This window comes from Cricetulus griseus, chromosome X, assembly GCF_003668045.3.
Source record: "Cricetulus griseus strain 17A/GY chromosome X, alternate assembly CriGri-PICRH-1.0, whole genome shotgun sequence".
Classification (NCBI taxonomy): Eukaryota; Metazoa; Chordata; class Mammalia; order Rodentia; family Cricetidae; genus Cricetulus; species Cricetulus griseus.
Genome location: NC_048604.1, coordinates 66,704,416 through 66,721,160, shown reverse-complemented (window position 1 = coordinate 66,721,160; position 16,745 = coordinate 66,704,416). Strand labels below are relative to the sequence as shown.

The following is a 16,745-nucleotide window of genomic DNA, read 5'->3' as shown; positions in this document are numbered from 1 at the left end:
ATTTCCCATGCTTTGGTTTCCTCACATGCAAAATGAGGCAGTGGACTATGAGTTGTCTTGAAGTTGAGTCTGCAATATAGTAAAAGACTAGCTATCTTACATGTGCACATATGCACACATACTCATTCACTCTTACTATATCCATGTACACACACACACACACACACACACACACACACACATACACACACACACAGTTACATAAAGTTAGATATGCTCACATTCTCACTCACACTCATATAAATTCAGCCTGGACATAGAATGCACAAAACCACACAGGCATACACGGACATACAGACACACACACAGACACACACAGACACACACAGACACACACAGACACACACAGACACACACACACACACACACACACACACACACACACAGACACACATTCACATTTCTCAAGGCACCTTGTGTGGAGCTCTTATGGTGTTCTCTTTCTTAGTAAACTGTAACAAACACATCCAAAATCTAGAGTGAACACTCATTTTGGGATGGCCATTTTACTGTGACAATTTTATTTTATTGTGACAATCCTATTTTATTCCTATCATTCCATAAAAATATTAACAGTGTTCTCTTCCATCCTCAAAGGCATCCCAGTTTTGAATATAAGTGGTATGATAACCCTACCTAAAGCTTCAGACCTGTTCCCTTCATGAAAGACAACCTTATTCTCTAATAATGTTTACCTCTTCAACTCCATCACTAGGGATTCACTTTAGTGTTTCAACCAAGCAAATAAGCAAAGCAATTTGTGGGTCCACATCCCACAGACTGAGGGAGGGATGGGATACTCTATCATTTGACTTGAAAGGTATCTAACCTCCAAAATTTTAGTTGGCCTCAAAGTGGGTAGTAGGCTTCCTCCTTTTGGTCTGATGATTACTAATTCTCCAGTTATGTGCTTTCTGTTTCTCACTTCCCCTTCCTTTTCCTTTCCCTATTTCCTCTTAAAGCTTTATGCTCTAATGATATGCTTCAGGCTCTCTCTGAAGCAAATATACTCTATGGTACCATATCTCCATGCCTTATACTAAGAGATATTTGGAATAAGAAATGACCATCCTGGGGTGGGGGAGGTCACAGAAGGAACAATGGGCAGAAGCGAGAGGCAAGAAGGGAGTAAGATTCAATTATTTTTAGGCTCTGTGACTAATTTTCATTAGGATTATTGCCTAAAATTTCTTTTAGCTTCAGGGCGTTTGGGCCAGTGACTATTCCTGTGGCTGGATTAACTGTGTTTTGAAAAACCTCTGAAAATGTTGTCAGCTATTTGCAAACATGGCTATAAATACATTGTGCGGGAGTTGCAGTGTTATTCCCAGAGCAACTGGGCAGGACCCATGCTCTCTAGCCATGTGGACACCACACACTGCAGTCTGAATTTTAGCAGCAGCTGTGCTAATGTGCAAACAAGATGGAGGCCAGGAGGAAGTCCCAGCAAGGGCAAAAGAGACACTATAAAGGTGAAGTGGGGGAGTTTAAAAAGAGTGCCTTTTTTGGACTGCTAGAAGACAAGTCTAGGGAGAAGTGGAATGCTGTGATCTATTCATTTCACAGCTAGGAAGCTCTATGTATGTGCACACTTTTTTGGGGGAGCTATGCACTTTTAATGGTTAATGTCATAAGTTTAAGCTTAAAATCAGATATATATGTATAATTTTGTACATAGATGGGGCTGCTTATACATGCGTGCCTTGTGGATAATGTCTCAGTCCATATACACCTGCATGAGCACATATGTAAATTTGCAGACCAACTTACAAATATGAACATGATGATATGTCATGTAGAATGTTTGAAGAATTTTACAAAGGGTTATCACATTTATTCTATCGTTTGAACTTTGCCACAGAGCTGAGAGGCAGAGATTATACCTTCTACTACTCTCTTTTTCTACAGAGAAGGAAAGTAAGGCTTGGACTTGGCCAAGATTTCGGATCAGGTAAACAGTAAAGCCAGGGCTCTAACACTGTCTACCGGATGTCAAATCTTGTGCCACATAGAATGTAGAGAAGGGAGATGAAGGAAAGTTAAACTCTAGCATACTCATTGGAAGCTCCCATCCCAAGGCATCTTTTATTTCAATGTTTAGACTAAGTCCATGAAAAAGAAGAGGGCCTCAAGGCCAGTGCTAGCCTCTGTTGAGCCATGGCCTTGAATTGTAGCCTTGAGGTTTCTACTCCTGTCTGGGGTACCAGCCAAGTCCATGCATGGGGCATACGTGAGCCACAACATTCTTCAGCATGTTCATTGGTGATACCCTGGAAACCATGGGTAGTTTCTTCAGGTTAGAGGCTGAAACAATAGATTTGTTTCCTCCTTATTCTCTCCTGTGGCTGTGTGTGTATCTGTCTTCCCCTTTCTACGAGGCGTAGGCTCACAACATCCGGTCTGACCGGTTCCACCTGAGCCTTCCATGTTTGAGACATTTTATGAAAAGGGCAGATAGCACAGGCCTGAATGTGAGTGGTGCCATCACCAGGCAAGGCAGCAAATGAAGGTCTCTGTAACTCCCTTACCTATGATACCATGTCTCTCCATCTGTTTAGTTATCAAGCCTGCAGAAATTCTAGTTTTAGTCTTAGTTATTCTTTCCATAGGCAAAATGTAGGTCAAAGCAAAACAAAACAAAACAAAACAAACAATAAAAAGCCCCCAAAGCCAAATCATTTTGGCTCTTGAAGCATGCAACTATCTTATTGTTGACCACTTGGGTGGTTAGAACCTGATGATGCACAAGAGTAACATAGAGGCTGATAATGACATCGAGGTTTCTAAGATCACTGACTTGAAGTCACTGGAATAGTCAGTGTTGTGAGAGGCTCAGTCTACCAGTCATCTGAAGGCAGAGGAGTCTCACTGTTCTTCTCTCTCTACATCAGGATTTTAATTTGATAATATTTAGAGCTTCCTGCCAGGGTTTTTATTGAGACTTCCAGATATATGTTCCCCCTTGCCCTCAGAAAATATTCATCCTTCCAAGTACTATATGGAAGGTCCCAACCAGCAAAGAATTCATGAGGCTTGGCAGGATAAGCCTGTGGGAACAGGATACAGAGCACCCTTCTGTGAATGGAACTGCTTGGGAGGAGAACTGCTATGTGTAGCTGTGCAGGCTACTCATGATTATTGATTTTTTCCAGAACTTAGAGAGGAGTGTATAGACTATTATAACTGATGTGAGATGACACCACATATGAACTGAGTATAACCTTAAGTATCAATGAATTGGCCATATCCAAATAAGAGAAGTATACATCTATCAATTGCACTTCCAGCATCCAGCAGTCTAAATAAGAAAAGGGTAGATCTACTCTGCTCTCCCCCAGCATTTGCCAGTCTAAAAATGGATCTTAGGGACTCTGAAGATCCTAATCTAGTCCTAGGCTTGGGCAACATGAGGTGGTACCTTAACAATGCATCCCACTCCCAATTCTTGGCTATAATTGGGCTAACCTGGGACACATTTGCTTTTTCAGGCCCCACTATATAAATTCATGAATCATAGACTATTAAAGGACAAGAACAGCAAACATGTATGAAGCTTCTGCAATATGTCAGATGCTGTTCTAAGCCAGTTTATAAACTCATGTCACAACTATATGCAGTGAGTAATTTTGTTATTGTCCTTTTACAAACAGTGAAATGGCAGTACAGAGAAGTTAAATACTGTGTGCAAGGACAAACATCTGATGAATGGTGAAGCCAGGGTTTATCCAAACAGTTTGGCTGAACATCAATGCTGATTCAAGCTGGCTCTATGAAAGGGTCTGCCCCGCCCCCGCCACCAAAACACACTTCTTTTAAATAATAAAACTATTCAGGTATCTAGAAAGTGATATTTTTGCTTGCTTGTTTGTTTTTAAAGATTTATTGATTTTGTTTTCTGTGTGTGAGTGTTTTGCCTGCATATATGTCTGTGTCCCGTGTGTATCTGGTGCCCTTACGGGGCAGATGAGGGCACTGCCCTGGAACTGGAGTTACAGATGGTTGTGAGCTACCATGTGGGTGCTGGGAACTGAACTTGGGTCTTCTGCATGAGTAACAAGTGCTCTCAACCACTGAACCATTTTTCTATCCCCTGGAAAATGGTCTTAGATCGGAGGTTATTCAGGAAAGATTTCCTACAATGCTAACTCAGTATGTCATAATTGGTTCTAGTTATTGTATTTTCTCACTTGCACAAGTATACACGCATGCATACACATGTAAAGTCTCCTATCATGTCTCTTTAAAAATTATTACATTTATTTATTTGCATGTGCATGAATGTGGGGGGGGAGCATGTGTGTGAGCATGCATGTGTGTGCCCTTATGCCATGATATTGTGTGGAAATCAAAGAATACATCACAGGAAATCAGTTCTCTCCTACCACCATGTAGGTCCTGAGGGTGGAACTTTAGATTGCTGGGTTTGGTGACAAGTGTCCCTTATGTGCTAAACCATCTTGCCATCCCTCTTTACCTCATTTGATGGAATTCTTCAAGGATATAGGAGTGAGACTATGGAATAGTTACTATCTCTGAAAGTTGTCTTGCCTTAAATCTGTGAGGCTGTGTTTCCATTTTCATCACAGGAGTTCTCTTGTTCACCACTTCACTCCATCATCATCATGCTCAAGGTCTCCCTGTGAAACTGTTCATTGGTCCAAACTACTCCCCTCCCCTCCCATCCCCTCCCCTCTCCTCCCCTCCTTTCCCCCTCACCTCACTGGTGACAGTATTTTTCTTAATCTCAGTCACAAGAGTTTAGTTAGGTCTGGATCTTTCCTTCCAGAACTCTTGCTTCTATGTCCTTAATGGCATAACTCCTGTTTGCTTATGTTGTCATACTACATGCTTTGCTTTTTACCCATACACTTTTTAAAAAGCTTTATTTGTTTATATTTGTATTTGTCTTATTCATATGAGTGCTTGGCCTGCACATATGTCTGTGTACCACATGCATGCCTGGTGCCTGAGGAAGTGCTGAGTCTCCTTGTGGGTGCTGGGATTGGAACTGGGGTCCTTCAAAAGAATAACTTCTCTTAACTACTGAGCCAACTCTCCAGCTCCTTATCCATACACTTAAAACTTCATACTGCTACCAAGTTTCACAAAACTTCTGTTGCAGCTTTCAGAAAAATCCTGCATTACTACTCCCATGGAACAGGGGCTTGGGAGACCTGGGTTAGAATCACTGTCTACACTCAGCTCTGTTAAATACTGAAAGCATGGCTGTAGGTCATTCATTTGCCTTCAGTCTGTTGTCCACTTTTTGCTCCTACACAGGCTTTCCATACTGTGAACTTTCCCCTAATCTTCACAAATTGTGTTAATTTTTCATTTGCCAGATCCCGTCAATGCAGCACTTGATATGACCAAAGACACTGGTGCATGATGAGCTTAAATGATTTCATTTAGCTGTGTGTTCCAAGGATTTAAATAACCGAGATGTTAACTACAGTGTACCCAGTAAGGGGACTATTGCAACTAACAAGCTTCTTTCTGTGGGGGCTCACTGGATCTGGAAACCATTTGGGAGCTAGGCTGAGAGTCTGAGAGCTTCTGCTGCTGTGCTCCTCTTGGCCGCAGAGTGCTTAGAAAAAATGTCTGGGCTGCTGACATAGAAAAGCAGGTGGTGTGGCCTAGGCTGTTGTGCCACAAGCCATTTTCAGGCATCTCATTTTGTGGCCCGATGCCCAGACATCCCCTCCACCCCATGCCCTTCTCTCCAAATGTCCTCAGTAGGTTTTCTTCCCCTATCCTTCCACCCCACCCCACCCTACCTGCCGGGTAGGGCCTAATGGGGAACAGTGACTCACTGGACTCTCAGAGGGCAAAAACAAAAAAACAAAACAAAACAAAAAACACGCACACAAACAAAACAAAAACAATCAAACCCAGAATCTGAGACACAACCAAATTGTCTAATTTTTTGTTCTGCTTTTTTGTTTTTCTTTGTTTGAGACAGAGTAGTGCAATGCAGCCCAATCTGGCTTTGAACTGATCCTCTTCTGCTTCCAAGTACTAGGATTATAGGTCTGTGTCACCATGCCTGCCAAGGAATTGTCTAATTCTCAACTCCTATAGTGTTACCTTTGCCCAGTCTCCACATAGCTAAAGCCTACGTCAAGTTCCAACCCTACCAGCAAGTTTTCCCTGATTCCAAATTCTCCTCTCTTCACCCACATCGCCACAAGAAGATAACAACATTCCATTCAATACACATATTTTCTCATTTAGCAATAATCATACTTATTTTGAATATTGTATCTTTTCAAAGAAGTTGTAAACTTCTTAAGGGACACTTCTATGGCTCACCTGGAGGTCAGCGCAGCATACAGTAAAGACATATTCACTTGAATTAAACACACATTCATGCAATTGGAGGGGAATGGATGGGGGTGCCTTGTGAGGGAGGGAAGAACCCACACTTATCAGATATTTAGTAGGTGCCAAGCTGTATGTTAGATGCCGAACATGTGTTGTCTCATTCACCATCCACATCAGTGATGACGTTATTGTATGTATTAGAAAGCTAATAAATTATCTACGAAATTGCAAACTTTGTCCAGAAACCATATGGTAAAGGCATCTGGATCTAATGCTGTCTCATTCTAAAGCCCATAGTAAAAAAAAATGAGGACAGATGAATGTACATAAGTAAGACATTGATTAAATAAATTATGATATGCCCATTTAATAGACTATGATATGGCTGCAGCAAAGAATGAGGGCTTGCTTTATGGTCTTAATAGAACACTTGGAAGTTTGAAGGCAAGTTAGAAGATAATGTGGATTATTGTCATTCACTTGCACTTTAAAAGTAGGATATATGTTCAAATGCAAGTGCAGATACAGAATATTTCTGGAAGGATACCCTGGAAAGGATACTGGTAACCTTGGGGAGAGAAATGGGGTATCAGGGAGACAGGAGGGAGGAAGGGAGGGAGGGAGGGAGGGAGGGAGGGAGGGAGAGAGAGAGAGAGAGAGAGAGAGAGAGAGAGAGAGAGAGAGAGAGAGAGAGAGAGTTTCCACCCCTGTACCTTTTGAATTTTATCTCCATCTATTTCCACAAAGTAGCATTTGAGGATCAACTTTGGAAAGTTCAGGATAAGTAAAGAAGCATCATGCCAGTGATTGAACCGAAATGTGTGTAGCATGCCAGCAACTCACTCCTTTCACTCACTCCTCAACCTCTTTACAGACCAACCTCCACTACAAATGGGTTGATTAAGGACACACCTAGCTCAAGTATAGATCTGTAAGATGGGAATCTCTCTTTTTCACTCTTTCTCTCTGTCTCTTCTTACTTTCCTCCATCTCTTGGTTGGGGGCAGATTGGGGGACAGACCCCAGGACTGTTGATTCACTTATGCCATTGACCTATAGCCTTAGGCCTTCAGTTCAGACATTGGAATAACTGAAAATCAAGATGTTTGCTTGTGGTATATTTAAAATTCTTGTCTTAAAGAAGGGCTTGCAGATTGCATTTTGTTACAATCAATGAAAGAAAATGGTGGTACATGCTTATAATCCCAGCATTTGAAGTCTGAGGCAGGAGGATCACCATGAGTTCTAGGACAGTCTGAGCTACAGAGTACAGCCCTGTTTGAAAACAAAACAACAATAAAATAAAAGCCATTTCCTGAGACAACTAACTGGCCCTAGTGAAGGCTTCCTAAGTGGCTACCGAAATGCAAGCTCAAAACTACTACTGTAGTCCTTCCTTGTGAAGGCCACAATCCTGTGGCCTCTGTTCTCTTGGGGCTATCCTGTTTAAAACATAAGGAAACTGGCCCACTCCAAAGCTGATTACAAAGGACCAAGGCTCCTTCTAAACTTAATGTCCCCTGGCCCAGACCTTCTGACCCTAAATATCCCTTTCCTTCTTCTTTACTACCTGGAAGAGAACAAGGCTCTGTGAAGGACTCTCGGGAGGAAGTGACACCCTAGCTCCACCCACCATCTTCCCCCCACCCCTAGCAATTCCTATTGAAAAACTCAGCCCTTGACAGAGTGAGATTTGTGAGCTCCTGCCAAGTGCTGTAAATATTTCCACGTGCCTTGTTTCCTTGAATGTATATGACCTGGGGTCTGGTTCCTCCTCTCCTTGGGCTCTCCTAGAGCTGAGGAACAAAGAAAACACTAGTCCAGTCTTTAGCTTTAGGACATCAGCTCAAAGTGCAGAAGAATCTGGAAGGAAGATGGGGAAGAGGTGGAGTGGGGAGCGAGAGGGCATGAGGAGAAATGTAAAGAAACATTTAAACAAAGCAGACCGACTCTGTTTCTAGGGCCTAGACAAGCAAGGATCATCATGACAATGGCAATGACCACAATTTACAAAGACCTTTTACAAACACACAGTCACACCCCACTCCAACAGAAGCTATCAAATGAAATACTACTTTCTGAGCACAGCTTTGAGGCCTTTGGACGTGGGACTGCTGACTCCTAGAAAGGCTATGTGATTTGTTCAAGACTAAAGAACAAAGAAGTGGCTGGGTGTTGCTGGTGCACGCCTTTAATCCCAGCACTCGGAAGGCAGAGGCAGGCGGATCTCTGTGAGTTCGAGGCCAGCCTGGTCTCCAGAGCTAGTGCCAGGCTCCAAAGCTACACAGAGAAACTCTGTCTCGAAAACAAAAACAAACAAACATACAAAAAGAACAAAGAAGTGACAGTTTCTCTGACACATTTTTTTTTTTGACTCAAGAATTATGATTCTTCGCACACAGACTCTGGCTCGAGTGAGATGAGTGGTGAGAAGATGATGTCCTGTATCATAGGATTGTCCACCCTTTGTTACTAAGCCCCCATCTTCCTTAGTCATAAGGATGTGCAGAAGATACAGGAATGAGAAAACTCTACAGTAGTGTCCTGCGGTAGCTGCCTCTGCAGCTGAACTATATGTTAACTCAGGATCAAAAATCAGGAGTTCTGGACTGTTGAGATACAAATCTGGGCCACATGAGCTTGAACATGATACCTCTGTGCTTCGTTTTATCTACAAAATGGAGGAAGTGGTGGTACCTACATGATTAAACTGTTGAGAATTAAAATGAAATGGTACATTAAAGTGTGCAGGATGGCACTTTACATAGCAGTAATTGCTGTTAAATAAAGTTTGTGTATTATCACTACTGTGCCACTACAATTATTAAGGTGTTCAGCAGAAGTATGGAGCTAAAAGACAAAGAAATCCCACTGTGGAATGCAGCAGAGGCAGTCACCCTAGGCTAGATGCTTCGTATTTTCCTCCAGTAGCAGAGAGAGCAGACAGGGAGTTATCTCCAGTCTTCTACCCAGTTCTTTCATACCTATATGGAGGGCATGGGCCATCAACAGGAGAATTCTTTTGTTTGTGAGTTCAGTAACTCAAAGAAGTGGCTGAACCTGTGCCCTCCATCTCATAGACACCATGTTGAAAGGAACTCTGCTAAATTGGCCTAGACAGACATCATTCACCCAGATATACACACATTCACACAGGTCTGAACACATGGGTGCATGTATATACCATTACAGCTGAGATAAATGGTAGGTGAGTACACCCACAGGATAAGGCAGGGAACAGTCTGTGGGGACTGCTCATTTAGTGACATGTTTCCTTTCCGTTTGTGCTCAGCCTCAACAGGTAACTAACAACTAATCCAGGAACTACCCTCTCCTCGATCTGCCCTCCCTAAAGCGCTTTTGTTCTTTTTATTCTTGAGAGCTTGAGTATCTATTTTCTTCCCTCTTTGATCTCTCTACAACCAACTGTCATGTTCTGCTGGCAAAAAGAAAGATGCTAGGAGGTTAGCATAATATAAACTGGAACCCCGTAGCCAAACCCAATTTGGAGTTCTGGAGTCCTAGGAGGTGGAGAACAGTGATGTTGAGGATTTAAAGCAACAGTGGGGAGATTTCTTGAATTTTATTAAGACTCAACTATAATATTACCGCCTGGGCTGGGTGCATACGGCTGTGAAAAGAGAAGGCATGGAAATGACCAAAAGGGTTTCATAGCAGCTATTCTACCACAGAACTCTAGAGGTGATGGTTTCTGTACCCTTGAGTGCTCTGTAGAATGTCACCCTTCACTCAGAGTGGAAAGCAAGAAAGGGGAGAAAGGAAAGAGGAAAGTGGGGTCTCCATAGAATATACTGGTGATCTTGAGACCCCCAAATGGAGTTGAGCTCATGTAACACCTTAAATTCCAACTGCTTTTCTAACTGAGCATTGGAGAACAAGAGAAGAGAGACAACAATTTTGGGAAGGAGGAGTAAAAGTGATAAAAGTACATGATGAAAAGTGTGGGAGCTGAGCCACTGTGGCTGGGATAGCCAATCTCACATTTTCCTCCCTTATCAACCCCAGAGACATGAAAAGTGGAGAGCAGAGCAGGATAAGACTGCTAAGATGAAGTGGCTACATGCTTTCAAGGCAACCCAAATGGGCCAAATTCTCCACCCACAAGTAGATGCTAAGTGATTTCAAACAAGCGGCTAATGCACCCACCTTCAGAGCAGGTAGCTAGATGTCCCTTAGGTCTTTTATCACCCCTGAAGCTAGAGATTTTGGAGTGCCTAAAACTCCCTTCTCTGCAACATTTGAATACTTAGGTAGCATGCGGAATAAGGGGAAATGGGAATTCAGAGTGGAACTTGCAATAAATGTTTCCTAATCTCAAAATTGGGGAGTAGTGAATAGGTCTGGGCCAAGAAATATGAGCCAGGCTGACCATATTCACCACCCTCTTTACCTAGCATGTTTTCTAGGGTTAGATATTTCGCATCTCTGTCACAATTAGTTCAACTCTGTAGAAAGACGGGGAAATACATCTTTCAGATGGAACATTCACAATGCATGGCTGAGGGTATACATGTTTTAAAACATTCATGTTTTTAAGAACAAGGCGTTTCCACCACATGTGGTTGTACCTTCTTGTATATGAGTACTCAGGCAGTAGAGACAGGAGGATCACTGCACGTTGAGAGAGCAGCCTGCTCTATGTACTGAGAGCTTCTCTCAAAAGGTAATCAATCAACCAACCAACCAACAAACCAACCAACCAACCAATCAGTCAATCAAACAAACAAAACAAGTCCTCTTCTCTAGGGTTTACACAACCAATCCCAAGTGAGAGTTTCTTTCAAGGCAAGAAATCCCTCTCCACCATGCACACAATCTAAACCAAACCAAACCAAACAAACAAAATCCCAAGCAATTCTCTCTCTCTCTCTCTCTCTCTCTCTCTCTCTCTCTCTCTCTCTCTCTCTCACACACACACACACACACACACACACACACACACACACACACACACACACACACAAAGCAAACCCCAAAGATGTTGATGGGAGAAGCAAGGCACCCTCCTGAGAAACTGGTCTTCTCAAAAGGTTGAGGTATCGTCCCTTACATACTTCTGCAAATGCTGGTAATATAGACACTTGCTTATTCTCCATGGAAATATTGCCAAATGACAAGAAAATAAAAGCCCCATGAAAAAGGAAGAGCACTATGTGCTTGCTGCCTCATTAGATACACTCTCAGCCAAACCCAGAGCAAAGCTAAAGTTGATCAGAGATGAAATGCGAGCATCACAGCCTTCTCCAAGATTATGCGCAGCAGCCACTCTCTACTACGGGATCCCCAAGCCAGCTACAAAGATGCTCTGTCTGAAGCCCCCTAATGGAAAGCTCTGTGTCGCATTCAGAAATCTTGTTTTCCATTTCTAGCCTGAAGTAACAGCAAACCAAGGTCACACTGATGATGCATTTCTGAGAAATGAGAGCAAGCTGTAGGAAATTAAATTTTAAGAAAGGGATCGCAGGCTGGAGAGTTGGCTCAGTGGTTAAGAGAACTTTTTGTTGCAAAGGACCTAGGTTCTATTCCCAGCACCCACAAGGAGGCTGATTACCTCCTTGGGCACCAGGGCATCAGGCACACATGTGATACACAGACAGACAAAACACTCATACACATAAAATAATAAAAACAAATGTATTTTTTTTAAAAAAGAGAGGGGTCCAAGTTGAGGCCTGAGGGAGTGCTTTAGGTTTGATGCTTTTGAGTAACAGTCAAATACTTGGAAAGAGCATCATACAGACGTACACTGCTAACAGCAGGCCAAGTTGAGAGACTTCTTTTGGAAACCCAGTTCTCTGATGAGCAGAGGACATTGTGGGAAAAATATGTGTACGCTCAGAGTAGCTCTTCCATACTGAACAAAAAGGAGTGGGTCTTTTTAATGGAGCACGAATAGCCCAATAGCCTTAAAAAACAGATAAAACAGGAGAATAATGTCTATGTGGTTTCCTTTGCTTTCCTAATACACTCCCAACCCTACCTAACTGCCACTTCAGGAAGCTTAACAAATTTTTGTTTGCCCAAATGTGCCAAAATTTATGCTAGGTGAATCCCACAATTCTAGAAAGATATAATGTTGGGGTTAGAAAGTTCCCATAGCTAACCTTTCTTACTTTATAGATAGCGGAGTGACACAGTAAGTTGGGAACACAAGTTGTGTAACTCCTAGTTGGTGCCTCGTTCCTATCATTGAGACCACTAACTTTGAGGGGGTACAGATTTGGCCTGAGGTCTTGTTCTTTTTAGATTTAGAATGAGTTTCATTCCCCAACACCACCAGGAGGAGGAGTTGAGGAGAGAGAAGAAATTGTTTACAGTGATCACTTGAGGTCACTGGACCTTGAGTGCACCCAAGGCTCCAGACTCACCCAGCTATCAGCTCCAACAAGCATTTTCTTGTTGGGCTTTCCAGTGCCCCAGCCTCTCATCCTCATTCTTCACAGCACAAATGACGCTCACAGATTGGGACCCACTTTGTTTGAAAGGAGGCAGAGGAATGATTTGAAAGTTGCCTAGCCAATGGCCCTGTGGCCCGAAGCACCACGGTTATTGCTGAGCCAACATGACCTTGCTCTGCTGGACAATAGGTAAATGTCTTCAACCAAAATCAGGGAATTGACAGATATACTCAAAAGATACCATAATGTCAAAGTTAACTACTTACCAGGTAACCCAGAGAGATACTGAAGCAAGTAGTTAAAAACCCTACAATGAGAAGGACAGCCTGCTCTGCCTCTGCACCCCCCCACCCCCCACCCCCGCTCATTTGGGGGATTCAGAATCATTGTCCTATCTGATGCATTTTCTGGGCAGGAGAAATTCCTAGTTTCCATAGTACACTAGTCTTTCTCATCCCTAGAAAATTCTAGCTCCACCAGGGTAGACTACCAACCCAAACCAACCTGTACCATCAGTGAATCTTCCTTACCATCGGCCACTTTCTTTAGTAGTGAGAGCCCTAACCCTTCCTCACTCAGAAATTTCCAAGGACTATGCTCCCCAATAGAAGTGTTTCTCATTATGTGTGGCTCAGTGGCAGACTGCAAGTCAAGGTTGAAAGAGCAAGGTATGAGCTACTTTGAAGCACTTTAAAATAGACTTTAGTTTGGGTTCAGTGTTAGCAACTTTGGCTAATTCTGCCTTATCTGTTGAGCTTAAACCACAACCTTGCCTCTACTTAGGATTTCAAGAATGAGTTGAGACTAGCAACTAATACTCTCTTTCTTCTCCTGCCCATCATAAGACTCAGCTGCTGTCTCAAGAAACCATGCTTGCTCTATATATCCCACAAAATTGTCTGGCTGCCTCCTGTCCTAGCTGAGGCATTTTCTGGGCAGGAGAAATCCCTAGTTTACATTATTTCCACAAAAGCCTAGTCTTTCTCTCTTGATCTTTTCCCCTTTTACCCCCTAAACCAGACCTTGGCTATTTGTTTCGCTCCCAGGAACCTTTTGGCTGCCAGTCCTCCCAGGCCTGGGTCCTAGGGAGAGTTGGCTTCCCTTAAATAAAAGCTGAAGAAAGGACACAAAATATATAGCTGGCAGCACACCAGGACCTCAAAACCACAGAACCCACAAAGATTGTATATCACCTCCTCTAGGGCAGCCTGAGTTCCACATCCCTTCTACCTGTTCCTTAGCCTGTGACAGAGACCCCCCTCTTTGGAATTTTCTCTCAGACATCAAAATGACCTTTCTTTGGGACTTTCAGCACTGCAGAACCTTGGACCCATTAAGCCATTCATTCTTCAGAGCTTCATGGCTATGTCAGTGTCAGGCCTAAACAAAACCAATTTGGATTGTAAAGTGCCTCTAAATAGTAAATCACCACATTAATAGAACTGGACAATGCACTGATTTCTTAAGTGCCCCCCACAACTGTTTATTGGGCAAATACTTGCTGATAGAGTAGCAAAATACTAAGCTTGCCCTATCTGTTTGATACTCTAGGGCTGTGACATAGGCGACCAGGCAATTTGTTTGTTTGTTTGTTTTGTTTTGTTTTCTGAGACAGGGTTTCTCTGTATAACAGCTCTAGCTGTTCTGGAACTTGCTTTGTAGACCAGGCTGGCCTCAAACTCAGAGACCTGCCTGCCTCTGCCTCCCAAGTGCTGGGATTAAAGGCATGGAACCATCACCACCCGGCGGGAATTTTGAATAGACTGAAGAAAGTGTATTCAGGCAAAGACATTTGGAATGTCAACATTTAAATAGTGGCTTGGGTAAGGCATGGCTGCACATGCCTATAATCCTAGCACTTGGGGATTTGAGGCAGGAGGACTGCCACAAGTATAAGGCTACTATAGGCTACCCAGGGCTGCATGACAAGACCCTGTCCCAAAAGACAAATCAATAAACAGCTTATCTCAAGAAAGGTAATCCGGAGGATGAAATGTTTTCTGTAAAATACAGAATGTAGTAGGGTGTTGTTATTGACTTCCAAAATAAAAACCGAGGCATTCCTGAGAGGCTCAGTATCAAAAATAACTTCAGTGAAATCACGGTATACTACAGCAAGGACCTACGTAAAAAGTATTCTCAGATCCTTGGAGCATAACAAATTCCTTTCTGTCTCTTTCTGACCTATATGCTCTATAGTTTAAGCCAATAGCCCCAGCTCCTCAGTGGACCTAGTCTGTGTTAGCATACACACTAGCCACACCTCTGGGAAGACCACAGCACCACCGCCCCCTCCAGCTGCACTGTGAGGTATTGACCGGAAAGTCCCTGCCAGCCCTCCCCCTGAGTCTCCTATGATCACCTACTTTGAAGTCTGTTCCCCAGCAGAGAACCTCTTCCTGGTAAAATAGTGGGTTTTCCAAGTTTATTGCGTGCTCCTGAGGCCCCAGCTCTAGGCCTGACCACATCACATAAATGCCGAGGCCTAACCTCAGCTCAGCCTCCACTGCTTCCCTTTAAGTTTCCCTTAAACTTTGCCACTGACCCTGAAGGCCACTAGCCTGCCTTCAAGCACAAGGCAACTCTCAGCAGGTGCCCACCCCCCAGTAACCTAGGCAACAGCCCGAGGGCCTAGCTTGGCTGCCTTCCTAAGAGTCCCCGATCTGCATCAACGCAGGAAAATGGTGGTCCCAGGGAGTGTAGACGCAGCCATTCACCCAGGAGTTGTTCCATGGAGTCTAGGGACCCCTCCACTCCAGTATCGAACGGCCTAGGTTGTTGTGAGACTGCCATTTACAGCCGCTGACCACACTTGAGATTTCCTCAAGTGAGGCCTGTACACTGCAGCTGTGCCAATGGGTCACAAGGTCTGAGGCACAAGAGTCCCAAAGCCCCTTCTGCCAGACAGTCCAGCAAAGCTGCAAACAACACGTCCTCAACTGAAGGCTGTGGGAGGGGCATGTTTAAAAGTAACCCACAAGTGGGCATCCCAGAACTCGAGGTTCCCATTTCACTTGTTAATCCCAAAGTCCCCTCTTTCAGAGGTTGGCAAGAGAGGACCCTCGCAGCTCCAGAACTCTGTGTTTTCCACTTTTTCCAAGTAAGGAACTTGAGAGGTGATTGCGCACTTCCAGCTGTCCTAACAGCCCAAAGAGAGGGACAGATTTTCATGAAAGGGTATGGCAAACCCCCAGCCAGCTCCAGAAACCTCCCATCAGAACTGCTGAGGGGCTGCTCCTGAAGAGCGAATGAATCTGTTTCCACAGGTCGCTGGAGGGTTTCCGTGATAGGGAGTTGGCACACATAGGGTCGCACAGGCACGTGCCCTTAAGGCTAAGGCTGTGTCTCCAACCCTGCCCAGTCTCAGGGATGACCAAGCCAAAGCTGGGGTGGTGGGTCAACATTCTAACTTCGGACAGAAAGAGGCCCACATCGGATATCAGAGGGGCAGGGCGCCAAAGACCCAGCAGCTGGGGTGCAGAGTGCAGCTCGGGTGCCGAGGGAGCTGCAGGAGCCATTCTTTTTTCTTTATTCTTTTTTCTTTTTCTTTTTCTTTTCTTTTCTTTTCTTTTCTTTTCTTTTCTTTCTTTCTTTCTTTCTTTTTTTTTTTTTTTTTGGTTTTTCGAGACAGGGTTTCTCTGTGCAGCTTTGGAGCCTATCTTGGCACTCGCTCTGGAGACCAGGCTGGCCTCGAACTCACAGAGAGGAGCCATTCTTTCTGCTGCCCCCTGCCTCCTTTGGGGCTAGGCTTCCAGTGCACAGCGAACCACTTGCTCGCTCCCCGCGAACATCGGGCCTGGCTGGGCCGGACTCACAGCAGGCAGAGCCGCGCGCGCACACGCCCCCCCTCCCCGTCCGCACTCCTCCCTTTCTCTCCTGCAGATGTACACGCCTACCATGTGTTTGACTCTAAGCGAAGAGTCATCAGGGTTCCTGAAGTGATTTTTGACAGAAAACCACTCTGGTCCCCGGAAGAAACAGGGGCTGCTGCAGAGACCCGCT

General features: G+C 44.0%; 1 protein-coding gene across 1 annotated transcript in view; it reads right to left on the bottom strand.

Moving 5' to 3' along the window:
* Slc16a2 (solute carrier family 16 member 2) overlaps positions 1 to 16,745 on the bottom strand; it is a 120,995-nt gene that overhangs the window by 103,229 nt on the left and 1,021 nt on the right. The gene's annotated exons all lie outside the window — the stretch shown is intronic.